At 59.2% G+C, this 19,609-nt stretch overlaps 1 protein-coding gene across 3 annotated transcripts in view; it reads right to left on the bottom strand.

Annotated features, from left to right (window-relative positions):
- Positions 1 to 19,609, bottom strand: part of MGAT3 (beta-1,4-mannosyl-glycoprotein 4-beta-N-acetylglucosaminyltransferase) — a 57,666-nt gene that overhangs the window by 25,236 nt on the left and 12,821 nt on the right. Inside the window, exon 1 of one of the 3 annotated variants that reach the window (XM_045465883.1) lies at positions 7,761 to 7,953. The exons of 1 other annotated variant lie outside the window; for it this stretch is intronic. The gene's annotated coding sequence lies outside the window, so the exon portion shown is untranslated. Of the gene's footprint in view, positions 1 to 7,760; positions 7,954 to 18,083; positions 18,558 to 19,609 lie in introns of those variants that run through there. One more of the 3 variants, XR_006709384.1, reaches the window with a different exon arrangement.

The following is a 19,609-nucleotide window of genomic DNA, read 5'->3' as shown; positions in this document are numbered from 1 at the left end:
TAGCCTGGGCCCTGGCACTTGCTGAACAACAGCTGACCGAATGAATGGGTGCTCTGTACTAGGTACATGGGGGAGACGGAGATCGCATCCTCACCCAGGATCAAGGCTCAGCTGTGATTCCAAAGACCATTTCCACGAGGTCGAACTTGACTACATCGTAGGAGGACCCCCTGGAAAGGCGCTTCGGGGCCGGAGTCGGTAAGGAAGGCAGTCAATAGTGCTACGCACCCACCTGGGTACCCGGATGGAGGTGAAGCAAATAGCCCTAGGGCCACCTCTGGCTGGGAGGGGCAGAGGGCAGCCTGGGGTGGGGTGGGGTGGCTTTCCAGGTGGAGGTGGGAAGGCGAGGGCCCTGAGGCCTAACCCACACGACAGGAAGGACATCAGAGGCTTGAACAGAATTCTGGGTGTGCTGCGTCCCAGTAGGCCCCAGGTCTGGACTCTTCGCTGACCCAATTTCCAAGAGAGACACACAGGCTGAGCTGTCTGCTACAGGCGCACCTGTTTTGGAGGATGTGCCTGGGGCCAGGGTCCCTCTGGAAGCCACTCACTCACACATGGTGACCCCAGAGTCTCATGAATGGGGAGCTGGCTGTTCTCAGGGCACCTTTTCTTGGACTTCTCTCCTTTCCATGGTAACTTCATTTTTCTGGTTATAAAGGTTTCACCTACAACCTAGGAAATGTGAAAATCCCAGCGAAAGAAGGGTAATATCGCCCACCATCCCTGGGGCTAACATTTTGGCCTAAGTTCTCACAGGCTTTTTTTCCTGCGCACCTTTTTGCAGGAATGAGCTATCGATGTGGACTTCCTGCCAGCTTTTGGACAGCAAGCATTTTCTCTAAGGAGCTTTGTCCTCCACATGGGAAGACCGAGTGCAGACCTGAGCCCTGGGGACTTTGCTCTCCTGGGCTTCTTCCCATCCCCCCCAGACCTGACCTGGATCCTGCAGAGAAATGCTCCAGCTGGGGACCGGAGTGGGGGAGGGGTACGGCCACATAGCCCTGGGCTCTCCTCCTACAAGCCACAAAGGGACTACCAACCCCTCTCCAGGGTGCTCTAGGTCAGTCCCGAGCACCTCGGGCCTCAACGTTCCCTCTGTGAAATGGGCATGTGTGGCTAGCTATCTGGCCTCAAGGCTCCCCAGCCTGGTCTCCTCTCTGGGCTGCGGGGACAGTCACCTGAACTGGGCTGCACCTTACAGCTGCTTTCCCTGTCCACTCCACTGGCATCTCTGACCAGGCCCTGGATTATAACCAGGTCCTCAAGGTTCTCAGCATCCTGTGGAGCAGCCAGATGGAAATCCTGGCAGGGCGGATCAGCCGGGCCCTTGGGCTGGGAGTCAGGCAGGGCTTCCTGGAGGGGTCTTAAAGGATGAGCCAGCACCTGCCAGGAGAGGAGGGGAGGCCACTGCAGACAGAGGGATAGCATCTGCAAAGGCCCTGGGGGTGTAGGGGGGAAGCCAGCATCTGGATGTCTAGTCTGGGTGGGGTGCTGGTGCATTTCGCCCTCCCCACATGCCAGTACCTGGAGGCAGACCACAGAGTCTGTTACATCCCCCCCTGGTGGCTGCAGGACCACTGCCCGTACTCAGGTATGGCCCCGAACATCTGTGACAGCAGTAACACGCCAGGCCTCGCAGCAGTCCTGGACACCGCTGAGAGGCGGTTTGCCTGGGGGCCCTTTGGGGCCAGGCTCTGTGGTTTCATGGCTGTGACAGAGGTCATCCCGCACAGACAGAATCCCCCTGCCCCATTCCCTGGACCTCTCGGCCGTGGTGGAGCCTCACACCCTCTGCTCTAGTCCTTATGGCAGGTATGACCTTGGACCCGTCACCCACACCCTGTGGGCCTTGGCTCAAAGACTGAAGACTGATCTGGGCTGTTCCAAGGTCCAGGTGGGACCAGAGCTGGCTCTGCCTGAACTGACCACAGGGGTTCCCAAACACCTACTATGTGCCAGAGCCCCCAACACTGCCTCTTTGTTTCTCTCTCCCGCCAGCCCGGAGGCGGGATCTCTTCCCACCACTGCCCCTCACAGACACAGAAGGCCCCTGGAGGCAGGTTTTCTGACCCCGGGATGTGGGCATAGGTGAAAACGTAGAGCCAAACCTCCAAGCCACAGCTAGAACCAACTCAGATGATGTGTTACCGCTTCATAAACTGTAGAGTGCAGACTCATTTATTTTTTTTCGCACAATGGGCAAGGCTCCGTCCTGCAGGACCCCCTCCCAGCTGTGTGACCCCACCAAGTCACCTGTCTAGGGCTCAGTTTCCATTGAACGAAATAAGGATTACATCAGCACCCCCTTCCCAGGGCTCCTGAGATACTGAAATGAAATCGAGCAAGAAAGCACCAGCCCCTCACTCCCATCCGAGCCATAAATGAGTTCGGACCATTAATAGTCACGGTCCTCAGAGATGGCCGGGAAGGCGACTTCTCAATCTTTCACCTAAACCCGCCAATCTGCACTGCTTCCGGAAGTGGCCCTCACCCCGTCACACGACAGATCACCATTCAACAAGCAGTTAAGAAACAGTCATCAAATGCCTTTTCCATGTTAGGCAAGGTGCCAGCCCCAGAGAGTGCCTGTGCACCCAGGCTAGAAGCCTCACCTGTCATCGGCAGCCCTCCCTTGTTCCCCCTTCCCCGGCCACCATCACTCACCCACCACGATTCGCCCAGGCTGTGTGCCAGGCCCGGGCTAGCAAGAGTGAGGCCACGAACGACTGGTCCAGAGTATTACACAAGCTCTGTGGGGTCTGTGGCCAGCTGGGACCTGTTTCCAGAAGGAAACAGCAGCAGCAGGTGCCTGGATAAAGGCAAAATGGGGCGTGGGGGGTCAGTGTGGTGTGTGTGCAGAGCTGGGTTAGGGTAGCAGGGGGCAGAGGCTGGGAACACAAGCGGGGGCAGGGTCACAGGGATCTGGGTTAAGGGCAAGGGAGTCTCTTAAAGCAGCCTGGACTCCACTGGGCCGGGCAGTGGTTCTGGGAGTCCGCAGGCCTCTCTATCCCCAGGACAACATTTTAAAAATTGGGTTTCCAGCCCCCTCTCCCGCAGTGGGATTCTGACTCAGCGGGGTGTGGTGGGGCCTGGGAAATCTGGATTTTCCCCAAGCCGCCCAGGTGAGGCTACACGGGGCCTTCCAGAGACAGTGCCCCAGGACTACGGGAAAGAAGGAAGTGGCAATCAGGGCCACAAGGAGGGTGGCCTGGAGGCCAGGACACCAGTGACGTGGCTGTCTCGGGCGTCCAGGCTTCAGAGACCGTTCCCTTCTGAGTGACTGAGGGGCCTATCCGAGGGGCCCCATCGGGCTCTGGGGGTCCTACGGGCTGGATACAATCCCAGCCCTGCCACTTCCTGGCCCTGAGCCCCAGGCACCCTCAAACTGCCAAATGGGGATAATAATAGTACCTACTTCGAGGGAAGTTAGCAGGCGTCGCTGGGATAATGCAGACAAAGTGCTTGGCCCAGCGCCCGGCACATAGTAAGTGCTCGATAAATAGCAGCAAATTATTATGACTCAGAGGTCGAGGTGGGGTAGAACAGCCTGGGAAGTCATCCATTATGGGTCTCTGTCAACCGGAATCCTGGAGACTGCCTCTGGCCACCCTCCCTCGCTCAGACCCCCATCTGGGCTGCTGCTTCTGGGAAGTTCTCAGACGGCCAGGAGAGGGCAACGGGAGGGCAGACCCGGAGGAGGCCCCAGTGTCAGCGCAGACTCTGGCCTCCTGCCTTGACCCTCACCCTGCCCCTCCCAGGGGATTCCTACTTCAGTGGGAACCAAAGTCTAGAGCCAAACAGGCTCTAAATTCATAAAGCCACGGAGTAATTAGGTGTGTGAATGATTCTTATTTCCAACTTTATTTTTCTAGATAAAACGAAAATAAGTGGGCCAACAGGGGAATTTCCACTTGGGGCGGTGCGAGAAAACGTATTTTGGGACCCCGTTAACTTCCTGGGTTACAGGCAGGGCTGTGGGCCCATGTCAGCCCCGCTCTAGACCACAGGAGGCTGGTCCAGTACCCTTCTACCAAGCCTGCTTTCGGCCCCGCCCACAGCCTCACTTCCCCTTCGGGCAGGTGTGGCTAAGCAGGGTCCCTGTGACCATCCCTCCATGGTGTGAGGCTGCCCTCTGGAGGGTCAGTCTCCTCCCACAGGGATGGAAAGGGAGGAGGAATGGGTAAAAGAACAGGGATGCTCCCTGGGGCTGAAAGTCATTCACTCATTCATTCATTCATTCATTCATTCATTCGAGCTCCTATAGCATAGGGAACTCACGGCCTAGCGGAACACGCCACAGCATACACGTTCAAGAAAGAGAAGTGGTTCTCTGCCCAGCCCACAGCAAGGAGCCTCCCTGCACATCGAACGGATGCTCAAGCCGAGAGGCCAAGGAGGGGTTGTCGTTAACAAGACAGAGCCTCCATTTCCCCGTCTGCGAAAGGGATTATCACGGTACCTCTATCACGGGTTGCTGTACAGATGCAATGTTAGCTACTAATATTTTTATGGGCAGGCAGGGTGCACACGAGAGGGGCTGTGAGGCCAGAGGAAGAGCAGAAGGGGAGAAGGGTCTGTGGGATTTGGGGTGGAGGAGGCTTTTGAAGGATGACAGAGTTTCAGGGGACATAGGAAGAGGTGGGTGGAACAGACATTCAGGCAGAGGGAACAGCACAAGCAAGGGAATAGAATCTGACGTTTGAGACCCGTCTGGACCATTTCTCAGAGCTCTGTCAGGTTAATGCTTGGGATCCAGCTAGGTCATTCTGTGCAGACAGCCCAAACCAGGCCAAGGTCAAGAGGATCCAGAGCAGAAGTGACGCAGGGTCAGAGGTGCAGAGGTTCCCAGGAAGGGAGGACACCAGTCCTCCTTCCCCTCTGCCCGCCATCTCACCACGGGTTACTTATTCAGAGTGGTCTCTTGTCCTGGCCTCAGCCTGTCTGATGCCTCCCTCTCTCAGCTACAGTATGGCCTGGCAGCTCCCCAAGTCTCCGGAGCCTTCTCTCCTTATTCACCCATCATTTATTAAGCACCTACTGAATGCCTGGGTGCTGAAGCTGGCATGGTCCAGCTCCCACTGCGAGATGGTGACGCTGTTGGTAGCCTCAAATGGGCCTTGCTGGAAGATTTACACCACGGAAACCTGCCAACGCTGTTTATCAAGTACCTTTTTCTCCCAGGGGGCCTGTTGCCAGCACACCATTGCCCCCTGCCCGAGCAATGGACACAGAAAGGCAAGCCCCCGCCTATAGGGACTCACAGACAAAAGGAAGACGATAGCCTACTGGAGCAGGCTGTGTAGTCTTCTAGGAGGCAGGGGTGACCTGGGAGACCCATTCTGGAAAAGGGGGCGTAAATGCCCACTAGAAACTGAACCAAGCTGTTCAAATAGCACTAGTGTGCCTCGTTCCCATTTTAGAGGCAAGGAAACAGAGGCACAGAGAGGCAGAGTCACCAGTCCACAGTCACACGGTAAGAAGTGGCAGAGTTGAGATTTGAACGTGGGACACTGGATCTGGAATCTTTGCTTTTAACTTCTGCCCTTGACTGTCCCATGCTGCAATTATTGCAACTCTCCTCCCCTCCCCTCCCCCACCCCTAAGCAGCCAGCACAGGGTTAAGCAAGACCATGGGTGCCCGACTGGTTTTGCTGCCCAACTAGATTCCATTCTCCTGGGGGTAAGGTCTGTGTCCTCTCCACCCGGCTGCCCATGACAGTGCCCCTTACAGGAGAATATTGTGTTTGTTGGTCTCAGTGTCTGAAGAACCTTCTAGAAGGGAGCCCTGGTCCCCCATGTGCTGGGCTAGAGCTGACTAGGAGGAAGGGGTGCATCGTGCAGCATGGAGAACAAAGAGGCTTTGGCCTTGGGGAACACAGCAGGGTCCGTTGAATGCCATGGCTAAGGTGTCCGTAGGGGCACAAGGAGGACCACCCCGCCCCAGCCACTGCCCACTGCTTCTCTCTTCTTCCAGAATAGCGTAAGCACACGGACTTGCAGTTCCCCCAGCCCCTGGCTTCCCCGGGTCACATCCAGCCCTCACAGGATCCTCATCGCCACCGGGTAAAGTGAGCCTGGCCCACCAGCTGACATCAACACCCCCCCCCCGTTTTCCAGGTAAACATACTGGCAGCGGCCAAGGATCTCCCGAGGCCTTCTCAGGTGCTGGGCTCCCTGCGCTCATCACCTCACGCAGACCTCCCCACAACCCTGTGGAGGAGTCTCCCCATTTGACAGATGCGAACACTGAGACTCGGAAAGCGGACTTGGCTTGGGGCGGTCCAGCCACCAGCAGATGTGGGCCAGGCAGCCCTGACCACAGCAGAGGCCCTGGGCAGACTCCGGAGGGGCTGCTGAGCCAGATGGCAGCACTCCCGGCCCCATCAGCTCCTCGCTGTCCTCGGGAGCTCGCTTGTGCCAGCTCCCTGGGATGACCCGACACTTCACCTCCACCTGGTCCTCCTTCGCTTCGTTCACGTGGGTCACTCCCGTGCCTGACCAGCCTCCACTTCCACAACTCTCCACCCCCACCAGGCGCTCACACCTCAGAGCCTCTGCTCGCGCCATTCCCTCTACCTAGAGTGCCCTTCCCTTCAGTACTGAGCAAGCGAACTGTTCCAGCAAGTTCTCTCTCCTCCCTGGGCTGGCAGAACCTCTTCCAAACTTTCCAAAGACCCTGTGCCTAACTCCTCAGCACCCGGAGGCCTGGATCTTCAGGACCTTCCCCGGGGAGCTGACCCGCCGGTATCCACAGCTCCCCATCAAGGCAGGTCTGGACTGGTGTCCCAGGAGTGGCAAGGAGTGTTAGGGGGATGGGGGCAGGGCCAATGCTGGGGGGCCATGGAGGGGTCTCTCTGGGGTAGTATTCCCGCCCACAAGCCTTCTCGCCTTCTCGGGAGTCCAGAGCCAGGAGAGTCACCTGACCTCCCGCTACCAGGGCTGGCTGAGACCCACCTCTGCTTCTCGTGGCACCCCAGCTCAGGCTCCACCGTTCCCACTTACGCCCAAGCTCCCCTCCCCACCCCCGCTTCCAGAACTCACTATTTGCAGATATTTATAGCGCCCTCCCCCAGCCAGGTTCCCTCCCCCGCCCCGGGCAGTGCAGTGAAAAGAGCGGGAGCCTCGCCACCCCCCCCCCGCCCCAACCCCGCCGAAAGGACTAGGGGTGCTCTCCCCACGCCCCTCCGCCTGGTCCCCACAAGCAGCCACAGTCCCAGCCTCCGCACCCGCCCTGCTCCGGGACCGCGCCTGGGCCTCCGCCGCCGCAGCCCGGGGTCGGGGTGGGGGGGGGGGGGAAGGCGGGCGCTGAGGCCTCCCACCCCCAGCCCCGCGCCGCGCCGGAGGCTTGGGGGGGGGGTGGGGGCACAGCGCACAAAGCGCCGCTCGAGCCCCGCGCCTCGGGGACGCCCCCCGCCCAGGCCGAGGGAGGGGATCGAAGGGATGAGGCTTTGCCCTCCGGGGCCGGGGAAAGCTCCGCGGAGCAGCCGGGTTGGGGGAGGGGGCGTCGGGGCCGAGTAGCCTCCCCGGCATCCCGCCCCCCTCCCCACCCCGTCTCGACGCCCCCAACCCCCGGGCCCGGCGCTCCCGCCCCCGCCCCTAGGGTCACGCTCAGGGAGGGAGGGGGCTGTGGGAGCCGTGACGGGGTGGGGGGCGCCGCGAGCGCGGAGGAGGCGGCGCGGAGATGGAGGCGGAGGGCCCGGAGTGCGGGGATGGAGGGGCTGCGGCGCGGGCCCCCCGGGACGCCAGGGTCAACTCACCCATCGCCCGCCGGGTCTCAGCAGCGGCGGCAGCAGCGGCGGCGGCGGCTCCGCGGCCCCCGGGGCCCCCGGCGGGGAGATGCTGGCGTCCGCCGCAGCCTCTCGCCCCATCCCGGGCTCCGGCGGCGGCTGCGGCGGGCGCCCGGCATCGCGGGCGGCGCGGCCCCGGCCCGGCCCCGATCCCCGCCCCCCGCCCCCACCTCCACCCCGTCCCGCGGGCCAGGCGCGGCCGCCTGGCTGCACCCCGGGGCCGCGGCGGGGGGCCGGCGAGCGGACGGGCGCGGGGGAGGGGCCCCCCCGGGAGGCGCGCGTGGGGGGGGGGGAGGGGTGCGGAGGCGAGGCCCGAGCGCGGCGCGCAGAGGTGCCCGCTCCCGCCGGGCTCGGCGGCTCCGGCCCCCGCCCCACCCCCACCGGAGCCCCCTCCCCTCCGCTCGCCGCGCCGCGCTGGGCCGGGGGGCGCCTCGGGCCGCAGTCTCCGGCCGCCGCCGCCGCCGCTCCGCGCCTCCCGCGTGTGCGATCGACTGTGTGTGTGTGTGTGTGTGTGTGTGTGTGTGTGTGCGCGCGCCCCTGCCTGTGACCGTGCGTGCGCCGGCCCACGGCCCGGTGCGTCCTGGGCGGCTGTGTGTGCGATGGGGGGCGGGGCGGGTCAGAGTGTGTGTGTGTGTGTGTGTGTGTGTGTGTGTGTGTGTGTGTGTCTGGCGTGCGCAAGGGTCCGCGTGTCCGGTTCTGGTGTGTGCGTGGATGTGTGCGCCCGTGTTCTGCTGTGTGCATGGGACTGTGTGACCTACAGCTCCCGGGAGTGCATGGGCGTGTACATCTGTGTTATGGTGTGTGCCCGGATCCGGCGGCCCTTCCTGCGTGTACCTGAGCCGTGATTGTGTGCACACATCCGTGACCGCGTGGAGAGGCCTCTGGGGCCTGTGTGCGTGTGTGGCTCTGGGCAGCTGTGCTTATGTGTACACCCATCTATGGTCGTGTGCAGAGGCCTGGTCTTCTGTTGTGGTGCGTGCACGGCGCTAGGCCTTTTCCCGAGTCCACACAGGTCTGTGTCAGTGCAGGTGGCCAGAGTATACCGCCGGGCGTCCACGGGCTTTGTCCGCCCGTATCCTTCCGACTCCCTCCATCGCTGTATATGCCCAGAGTCATCGTGGCCCCGTGACTCCTCGCCCTGGAACTCCAGGGAGTAAACCTCCCCCTCCCTCGCTCCCCTCAGCGGGCACTAAAAGTCCCATGGTCCGTCGCCTGCCCACCTCTTGGGTCTCCTCTCCTGCCATCTGAACACCATTGGTTCTCCAAGCGCCCACCACTTCGCACTCTGGCTCCTCCTGATCTTGCTCCGGGCTCCCAGGCGGCCTCCACGCGCTTCCCGCCCTTCTGGAAGTTCCTTCCGCCCAGGGACTCCGGCCTGAAGCAGTCACTTCCGGCCCCCGTGCGGGGTACCCTGGGTATACAGCGAACAGGCCTCTGAACCGTAGGCGAAGGTGCATGGGGAAGGCAGGGAGACGCCTCAAAGCTAGGTCCCGGCAAATGTCCTCAAGGGTGGTCCCACTGGTCTTTGCTAGGCCTTTGGAGCTGCCTCTGGCTGGGCTTCCTGCCCCGCGAGCCCCCTGCCCACCATCTATCCTTGGCAAGCAGTCGGTATGACTCCTCTCCAGCGTTCATCTGAGCAGGTCGCATTCCCCCCGACCCCTCAATGGTTCCCACGTGCCCTCAGCTTAAGCTCAGTGCCTGGGCAGGGCAGAAGGAGGCCCTGGTGACCTGGTTCTGTCCCTTCGCCAGCCTCATCCCCACCCCTCCTCTCCCTGGAGATTCCCTCTAAACCAAGAGTAGGCAAACTATTTTCTGTAAGGACCAGCTAGTCAATATTTTAGGCTTTTCTGCCGGCAGAGTTTCTGTCTCAACTACTCAACTCAGCCACTGTAATAGAAAATCAACCATAGACCGTAGCTGAAAGAATGAGCATGGTGGTGTCCCAATAAAACTTTATTTTAACGACACTAAAATGTGAATTTCATGTAATTTCCCTGTGTTCTGAATTATTCTTCTTTTGTTCCCCCCCCCTAATCATTTGAAAATGTAAAAATCACTCCTAGCTGGCACCGCTCTAAGTACATCCCTTACCCTTTGTACCATCCGTATGACTCACTTGTTTCAGGTGTTGTGTCACTGCCTGCAAATGCCATCTATTCTGCCCCCAAATGTCAGCATCTTCTTCCCTACCTGCTCCTCCAGCCAGCTCTCTGCCCTTTTCTTTCCATCTCCAACGGAGCCCTCACTACCGCTCACACAGGCTTACCTCCACCTCTCCATGCCTCTCCCCGTGCCTCTGCCTGGGGAATCTTGTCATCTGGAAAGGACCATCTCAAAGATGCTTTCCTTGCCCTTGACTTCCCGGGAGGATCTGCTCTTCCTCCTGCAGCAACTTGGGCATCCCTCCTGGCCCACGAGAGAAGCACAGTTTCAGGTCTGGCTTGCTCTGGGCGTCTCAGAAACCTCGACGCTGGCCCATGAGCACCAAGCTGGGAAAAAAAAAAACACCGTAGCCCTCAATTTTCACAGCTGCCATCCAAGGACGCCCAGGGTAATGAGACTGGGAGGCCCTGGAGCCTGGAATCACACCCAGGTTGGCCAGGGTACGCACAGCGAGCAGTCGGTAGCATTCATTTGTCGCCTAGTATGTGTTCTTTCTCCCCGTGATGAGCAGGGGCTCCCCCCAGCCCTATGAGCAGGAAAGATCCTGATCAAGGCCTGAGCCACAAATATGCCTTTTTGTCCCTTGACATTTTGTCATTGATTTGGGTGAATAGGTAATAGCTGTACACAGTGCAAATTTGAAAATTATTGAAAGATGTCCAGTGGAAAGTAAGATTCCAGCCTCGGCCCCGGCCTCTCATTTTCCCTCATGACTTTTTTTTTTTTTTTTTTGATGCAGTTCGTTTGATGTGAAGCCATTTGTGACCTAAAAACGAATCCATTACATATATAGCTTGTCTCCCTTTTGTTTTTTTATTTTTTTTTTAATTTTTTTTTTAACGTTTATTTATTTTTGAGACAGAGAGAGACAGAGCATGAACGGGGGAGGGGCAGAGAGAGAGGGAGACACAGAATCGGAAACAGGCTCCAGGCTCTGAGCCGTCAGCCCAGAGCCCGACGCGGGGCTCGAACTCACGGACCGCGAGATCGTGACCTGAGCTGAAGTCGGACGCTTAACCGACTGAGCCACCCAGGCGCCCCTCCCTTTTGTTTTTTTAAAATAAGGTGTGAACCAGATGTTTCCTCCTGTCCTTGAACCTCCATGCCCTGCCCGTGGTATGGCGTGAGAAGTAAATCCGTGGGGAGGGTCCCACGGCTCCGGTGTAACCGGGTTCAGGAACCAGAGAGGTCTGGCTTGGGTCTGGGTCTTCTTGTGCAAGCGGTTTAGCTCTCAGTTTCCTCATCTGTGAAATGGGGATAAGGAAGCCTCCCTTCTAAAGCTGCTTAGAGGGTGAGATGGGTCTCTGTACGCAAGGTGCCCTCCTCAGGGTCCGCCAGCCAGACTGTCTTCGCTGGCACCGTGACCGCCGGGCCACTGTCTCCAGAGCACCCAGTGTCAGGCTGGGTCCACGGGAGGCACTCAATAAACATTTGCCAGAAAAAAAAAAAAAAAATGAATGAATGAATGCCATCTGTGTGCATATCAGCTGTGCTTAAAAAAAAACAGTCGCTGTTCATTTGGACCTGTCTGAAATGGCTACTTTAGGAAAGCTATGTCCCCCAGGCCCTGCTTCAGTGGGCTATACCCTGTATCCTTCACGAGGGCACCCCCATCCACACGTGGGTGCTCTCAAGCCTGTGCAGGGGTAGGTGACCCCCCCCCCCCCAGAACACTTCTGTAGAACCAGTGTGGGATTGCCCTGCGCGGCCTGGAGCTGGCCAGGTCAACTCTGGGGGCCCGCTCCCTGGGTCCCATCCTCCCCCCAGCTCCGTCTTTGTTCTCCTGACCTTTCTAGATTCCAAGCTTCTGGTGAGGCCGCAAGGGAGTCGGCCTTGGCGGGGCCATACCAAAGTCAGCCCCCGTCTGCCCAACGCACTCTGGCAGTCTCACCGTGTTGGGGATTGTGGGTGGCCAACCTGCCCTCCCAGCCCAACAGAAATGACAACTGACCGGCTCAGCCACACACAACTGGCCAAAAGGCAAGGCCCGCCAACCAGGCCCCACCTCTTCACCCTCCCTGTACCAGGAGCCCATCGCTGAGAGAGCTGGCTGGCTAGGAGGGGAGACACCCCTCTGTTTCTTCAGCATTGAGAGAGAACTGGCACACAGGAGGTGCTTAGCAAGTGGAGAGGCAGGATACTGGCGTGATTAATCCAGCTCTGCTGTGTGTCCCAGTCATTTCAATGCCCTAAACCTCACTTTCCTTATCTGTAAAATGGGAATAATCACCACCCACCATCACACTGATATCAGTGGAATCTGGACCCCACCCTCCTCTCCCTCCTCGCTCACTTCTGGTCTATCCGTAAAGCCACAGAAAGGGCCCTGGAGGGGTGGGGGGGCTTGCTAGGTGGTCCTCCTTCCCCACCCCCTCCCCCAGAGTAGACAGGGAAGCTGTGGGCCCCTGGAGCTAAAGAAGCTCAGATACAAGATTAGCCAGTCCGAGGCGGTGTCACCTTACAGCTCCGCAGTCCCTTCACCTGGGGCCGATTTGGCTCTGTGAACAATCGCTAGGTCTGTTATCCCTCTCGGCAGCTGCTGCCTGGCCCACGGGAGCCACATTCTTCCCTCCCCGGGTCATCTCACTCCTGGCCCTGGGTGCCCGAGGTGAGGAGTCCCTGACCCCTGCCGAGGGCCAAGCACCGGCCCTCGCCAAGGTTCCTGGCTGGCAGAGTGAGCTGGCTCAAAGCCTTTGGCTTCTTCATCTGCAGAATGGGCTGGAGGGTGGCCGCCCGATTACATGCGGGTCATCAGCAGAGGTATTCAATGCAGGCTCGGTTCCCTCCCCTCTCTATCACCTGCTGTCCAAAGTGCAGAGCCCTCCTGTCCCGCCCTCACCTACCCCTCACCTACCCGCACTCCATCCCCCGCCCCCCATAAATGAGCCCTTCCCAAAAGCACCCTCAGGCAGCTCTCCCAAATGCTTGTAAGTTTCTCTGACCTTTCTCAGCCCTGCACCTTAGCGTGTATCAGTCTTCCTGCCTAGGAAACCTTTCTGGCAAATCTACTCATCCTTCAGGACCCCACCCAGGCGTGTCCTCCCCTCAGAGGCCACTCCGACTTCTGGTTCCCACAGGGCTCGCTCAAGCTCCATTTGGAGAGTTCCCACCTCAAGGTCTTTGCTGCTCCCGGACTTTGCCCGCAGGGACCTTCCCAGCCCATCTCTAAGTATACATTCCACCCATCTCAGACTCCAGGGCTAACCTCCTCTCCTCCCTTGCCAAAGTGCTTACGGAAAGCCCTGCAGGGAGGCCAGGATACCAGACAGGAAGTGCTCAGGATCCCAGCCTCCCTGCCTGGCCCTTTTGGCCCAACGATGAGATGGGGTTTGCTCTGGCACCTAGCTCAGTGCCGGGAGACGGAGGGCTGTAAGGCCGGGGTCTCCTGATGCTCCAGGCTTGTCTGGGCCAGGTCCTGCGGGTCAAGTCCTCTCTGCCTCCGGGACCTTGGATAAGTCTCCTTCTCTCTGCAAGCCTCAGTTAAGTAGAGGGGATGGACTAGACAAGGGGCCAGGAATCTCCGAAAATTCCCAGGCGTGTGGCGTGTGTGTTTGTGAGCACGTGGGAGTGTACGTGCACACATAGAAACATCAGTGTCAGTATACGCATGCGTGGATGTGATTGTGTGCTTGCTTGTGGGAATGTGTGTGTGTTCACACACGCCCGTTTTTCTGGGAGAGGGTCTACGGTTACTGGATTCTCAAAGGGTTCAGGACCTGGGTGAGGGACTCCCGGGCTCTCCCCCACAATTCCTTGGTGCTCCTCCCTCCGAAGGGGCTCCTGTGGGCTCCGGAATTGCCCATCGGTCCTCCAGGGCCCTGGCCTGCGTCCTTGTCATAGCTTCCCCATGCCTGTTCCTCTCCCCGCGGAACAGTCAGCGTGACTCCGCAAAGCACAAGTCAGACCACCTCCCTCTGCTGCTCAAATCATGCTGTGGCTCCCATCTCTCCCAAAGTGAGGCCAGGGTGCTTCGGGGGTCACGAGTCCCCGCCTGGTCTAGGCTGGAGCCTCCCTGGCCCCCTCCCTCCACACTCCCCGAGCTCATCAACCTACTGTGCTGCCTGTTGCCTCCCTCTGGACCTCTTTTCCCCCAGGGACCCGTGGGGCTCCTCCTTTTCCAGTCTCCACCCAAATGCGGGCGCTCCCCAAGCACCCCAGTTAGGTGCAGCTCCCCCGTCCCTTCGCCTGACCCCCTTCCATCTCCATAGCACTTTTCTCCATCTAGTTTACTAGGTAAATTCCTACGCTTCTTCTTTTGCTGGTCTCCCCCACCAAACATAACCCCCACCAGGGCAGGGCTCTGTCTGTCCTGCCCCCGCTGCTGTTGGCCCAGCACCTGGCGCAGCCCAGCCCAGTACGTAGTAGGTGCTCAGTAAATACCACTGCATAGGGAAGAAGCATCAGAGGCGTGAGGGCTGGTGGGAACCCAGAGAAAAAAGCACCAGCCTTCCAGCAGGGGAGGCCTTGAGACCGAAACAGCCCTTTTATTCGGGCCAGGGCCGCTGTGTGGTTGCAAACGGGTGTAACCCACGATGCCCATCACCTTTGGTACCATGAGCCGCACACTTAGCTGGGCCCTGGCAACCACTCCTAGAAACTCAGGAACCTGCTCTGTCTCCAAGCCCTCTGCCTCCCCGCCCCGCCCCCCCTCCCCCGACTCCAGAAGCCCCTGCGGGCCTCACGTGCTGCTGGCTCCCCATGCGAGGAAACTGACAGAGCCCACTCGATGGCCGAGAGGCAGAGCCGGGACCCGGACTCCAGAGCCAGGGCTTTGGCCACCAGGCGCCAGGTCTTCTCCCTCGCGGCGGCCAACCCCACAGAGAGAGCGGAAGGCGAGCATATGGTGTGGGGAGGTTATATCCACTCATTGATTGAGAGCCTACTGTATGCCGGGCTCTGGGCTCCAGGCTGCAGCAGAGGCAGAGGGGACTCAGACTCACCCCTGCCCCCAGGAGAACCCAGGCCAGTGGATGAGACAGAAATTCGGCAGAGAGGCGGCCACATGGTCCACCTGGGGGACTGGGAGAGTAGAGGAGGCATCGGCCAGACCTCGAAGGTTGGGGCAGATTTAGAAACCCAGCAAAAGAGGGGAAAGGGCATCCAGGCTGCACACGGATGGGGAAGGGACTAGTCGTAGCTGGAAAGTGTGCGCGGGGCGGGGGGGGGGGTTGGAGCGAGCGATTCAGCCTAAGGACCCCCACAAGCTCCAAGGACACCACGGGTGCTGAGGGATGGATTGAGTCAGCAGGTGGGAGCCGAGCAGGTGACACCCACTGAAGCACACGGCCAACCCGGGAGGGTGGCCCGCTGGCGTGAGCCTCGGGGGGCTGGGTCCCACGAGGTGGGGCCCCACAGAGGTGAGGCCCCAGCACAGCGACGCTGACTCACGGCCTGTCTGTCCGACGGCAGTTCTGGCTCCTGGGCCCCATCGGTGGGGTCCCGTCCTCACGGCTGCCGGGCCGAGTCCCTGCCCGCGGCCCCGCGGCCACATCTCCCAGGCCCAGATGGTGAGTGACCCTTGGAACAGCCGGTCTGAAGTCACTTGTCAGAGCCTGAAAGCCCCAGGCCCAGAGGCGATCCACGAGGCCGGTAGGTCTTGTCCTTTTGACGACCACGAATGGTAATAGCCCCTTGGTCAGGGTCCAGGCCGTCTGGCTGGAGCCAGGCTGATGGGTGGGGCTGGAAGAGGAGAGAAATTCACCCACGAAATGTAGGTGCCCTCAACTTCTGAGGCCGCTAGAACTGCCCAGATATGGCGGATTGAGCCTCACACCTGTGACCTGGGCGGGGCCCCAAGGGCACCTCCTCCGGCGCCCTGGCCCCGCGGAGTGACAGGAGACACTCACTCTCCGTCACCGCAGCTCTTTATTGTGGGACAGCTTTGGCTCTGAGGAATCCCAGATGCCACCGCCTGGGGCCGGTCGGAGCAAAGCCAGTCCTTCAAAAATTCGGCCGAGAGTCGCTGGCCGAGAGTCACTTCTGCCCCCAGGTTCTTTAGCGACGCCTCCTGTGACAGGGTTTCCAGACCTTTCCGGGCCAGCCACTCTCCCTTCTGCCCCCGCCCTCCCCCAGACAGGGTCTGACTGGCACAGACACACAGAGGGCCTCTCACGTCCCCTGACCGGCCTGTCCTCTGGTTTACACAACCTGCTTTGGTGGTAGGGTTTCTGGCCACTTCTGTGCCCTTTCTGCGAGGTGGAAGGCTCGGGTGTAGGTGCCCACAAAATTCGGGTTTAAAGAGACCTCAGCCACATTGTGGTGTAGGACTGCGGATTAGAACGTGGAGGAAGAAGGCAGGGCTCGAGTTCGGCTACGGTTGCAGCTTTAGGCCATTTTCGTCTCTCTGTGCCTCAGTTTCCTCTTTTGTAACATGGGAATAAGAACCATATCTACTGAGGAGGGCTGTTGTCGGGAATAGGTTAGTTTAGGCATGTCCAGTGCTTAGGCCACAGCGAGGGCCACCACTGCTACTGCTCGTAGGTGGTCCGTGCTCAGAATCTTCCCTCAGTGAATTCTTTCCTTCTGGAATCTTCTAGTTGGGAAGGCCTTTGAGTTCCAGCCTGCTCCATTGCACCAGTGAGGAAACAGGGATCGGAGAGAGGCTGGGGCCTGCCCAGGGCCAAAAGAATCTAGCTGCTAGGATAAGACCCCATCACCATGGCCTTCGATCCATGGCAGTGCACGGGGCCCAAGGTCCTGAGGCCCAGACCACGTGCCTAGGCTCTGCACTGATGCTCGTCAGAGGGTCTGGGCCCTGCCCCCAGCCAGGACCAGAGCTGCAGAGGCTGGGGCCCCCACAACCTAAAGAGGCCCTGCCAGGGGCTGGAGCTTATGCAGAAGAGACATCCTACTTCTGGTACCTTCTCTGGAGAGCAGAGCACCCCCCCCCCCTCAGCCCGGGACCAGGAACTTCAATGAATCCAGACTTTCTGGGGCCTACTGGCCCTACGCCTTCTGGCAGGGAAGCTGGTGGCCTGGGCGAGCTATGGAGAAAGCTGGGGAAGGAGTCAGGAGCCAGAGTTCTAGAAGAGTCCACACCCCTTGACTCATTAAGAGTCGCTGGCACAATGAGGGGCTCGGCCCTGGGAATTCCTCAAAGGAGACTGGCACCTCCCAGGTCACAAAGCCAGTATCTAGAACTTGTCCCCCACAAGGCATGTCACCTGGGGAGAGGAGGAAGTAACTGAGGCTGGGGAAGGTGGAGGATAGGGGAGGCCATGCAGCAGGTCAAGGTGAGGCCTGGCTGAGCAGGGAGCCTCCTGCCAAGGGTCTAACCATCCTATCTATGGCCGTAAGCCTGCAGGTGCAGACGTGTGCCCCACCCTGGCCCCCTCATCCCTTCTGCCCCAGGGTGGCCTGTCCTGGCAGAGTGGGGTTGGGGAAGGTCAGAGCCCAGGGACTGAGTCCAAGGCTCAGTGTCCATGGGAGGGAACACCGCAGGCCAGGCTGTCTGGGTGCCCGCCAGGATTTCTGGCACGCCCCTCGGGAGCCACCGGACCACCTCTGCCAGCTCTTTACCGGGCCCTCCAGGCGCCCACCCGGGCTGCCAGCATTCACCTAGGGCTTGCGGTCACACCAGAGTCAAGAACCCTTGTGCACTGCCGGTGGGAAGGCAAAATATCGCAGCCAGTGTGGAAAACAGTAAGGCAGCTCCTCAAAACTTTAAACATGGAATTTCCACATGGTTCAGCAATCCCACTTCTGGGTACAATACACCCCCAAATTGAAAGCTGGGTCTTTTTTTTTTTTTTTTTAAGGTTTATTCATTTATTTTTAAATTTTTTTTTTTTCAACGTTTACTTATCTTTGGGACAGAGAGAGACAGAGCATGAACGGGGGAGGGGCAGAGAGAGAGGGAGACACAGAATCGGAAACAGGCTCCAGGCTCCGAGCCATCAGCCCAGAGCCCGACGCGGGGCTCGAACTCACGGACCGCGAGATCGTGACCTGGCTGAAGTCGGACGCTCAACCGACTGCGCCACCCAGGCGCCCCTTATTCATTTATTTTGAGAGACAGCGCACATGAGCCCGGGAAGGGCAGAGAGAGGGAGAGAGAGAGAGAATCCCAAGCAGGCTCCTTGCGGCCAGCGCCGAGCCCAATGCGGGGCTTCGATCCCACGAACTGTGACATCATGACCTGAGCCAAAACCAAGAGTCCGTCGCTTAACCGACGGGGCCACCCAGGTGCCCCTGCAAGCAGGGTTTTGGAACAAATATTTATGCCCCCGCGTTCATAGCGTCAGTATCCACAATACCCCAAAGGCAGAAGCAGCCCAAGGGTCCACTGATGGATGAACTGTCCGTACATACTTGGGAATACCATTCAGCCTTAAAAAGAAAGGAAATACTGACGTGTGCTCCTACATGGGTGAACCTTGAAGACGTTATACAGAGTGAAATAAGCCAGTCACGAAAGGACCAAATGCTGTATGATTCATCCCACTTACACGGGGTCTCTGGCAGAGTCAAGTTCATAGAGACACAAAGAGTGGTGATTGCCGGGAGATGGGAGATGATTGTTGAACGGGCGTGGTTCCAGTTGGGGAAGACGAAGGGTCCTGGAGAGGGATGGCGGTGAAAGTCGCACCGTACACGGTCAAGGTTCTGGTAGGCATATTTTACCGTAATGATTAAAAAAAAAAAAAAAAAGGAATTAGGAGGTGGGGAGCAGGCGCCGGGGGGTTGGACAGAGCATGGGCTCTGGAGTGATGATGAACTGTGTGACCTCAGGCAAGTTACTGGACCTTTCTGTGCCTTCATGTCCTTAGCTGTAAAAGTGAAATGAACAACAGACACATGCACACACGCCCTGGCCCTTGTTGTTGGCAGGATTATAGGAGCTGCTCGCTGCCAAGTGCTTAGAACGCGCCTGCACAGAGTGGTCACGGTTGCCCTTCTCTTTTCTCTTTTTTTTCAGATGAGGAAACTGAGGCACAGAGAGGTAAGTAAACCTTTCCAAGATCACACAGCTGAAGAGTGGCAGGACAAGGGTTGAACTCCAGAGCCTGGGCTGGGTGGCCACTGGGAAGTTCCTGAGGTCTTCGGAGGGCGGAGGGTGGGGAAGGCATGGTCTCCTCCCCACCAACGTTTTTTCAGAACTTGTGAGGCTGGGGTGGGAGGACCAGGGCAGGGCAGGGCAGGGCAGGGCAGGGCAGGTGGAGGGCAAGGGCCACAGCATTTGTTCCCTGCAAAGCAGAGGCAGGGTCCTTAGAGGGTTGTCACCAACAGGATGAGCAGCCCGGCCCTCATTCCTCACCAGGGCTCAGCCTCCTTACCCCTTGGGGGCTGGGAGCAGGGCAGCTGGGCCCAGGGAAGGAAAGACCCAGAAGTCTGAGGAGAGAGGCCTTCTGTCCCACTGCGGAACGTCCTGGGCCCTCCCTCCTCGGCATTCCCATGGGTCACCACCAACACTCTCCCGCTCTTGTGACACAGGAGTCTGTCGGCAGGTAGTGGCCCGCTCTCAGGGCAGGATCCTTGGGTGGAAAAATGGCTGCCCGAACGACTGCCAACAACTCCTCCCGTCGCTGTGGCTCGGCCACACAGTCCACGATCTCGCCTCCCCAGGGTCTGGGTGGCCTGTGCGCGACTCTGATCACTAGGATACTTGGAAGTGACTGAGAGGTTTCAGGCCTAGGCCTTAAGAAGCTTTACAGCAT

The sequence above is a fragment of the Leopardus geoffroyi genome, chromosome B4 (assembly GCF_018350155.1).
Source record: "Leopardus geoffroyi isolate Oge1 chromosome B4, O.geoffroyi_Oge1_pat1.0, whole genome shotgun sequence".
In the NCBI taxonomy this organism is placed as follows: domain Eukaryota; kingdom Metazoa; phylum Chordata; class Mammalia; order Carnivora; family Felidae; genus Leopardus; species Leopardus geoffroyi.
Note: the sequence above shows the minus strand (reverse complement) of the source record. Positions and strands in the feature narration are given on the sequence as shown.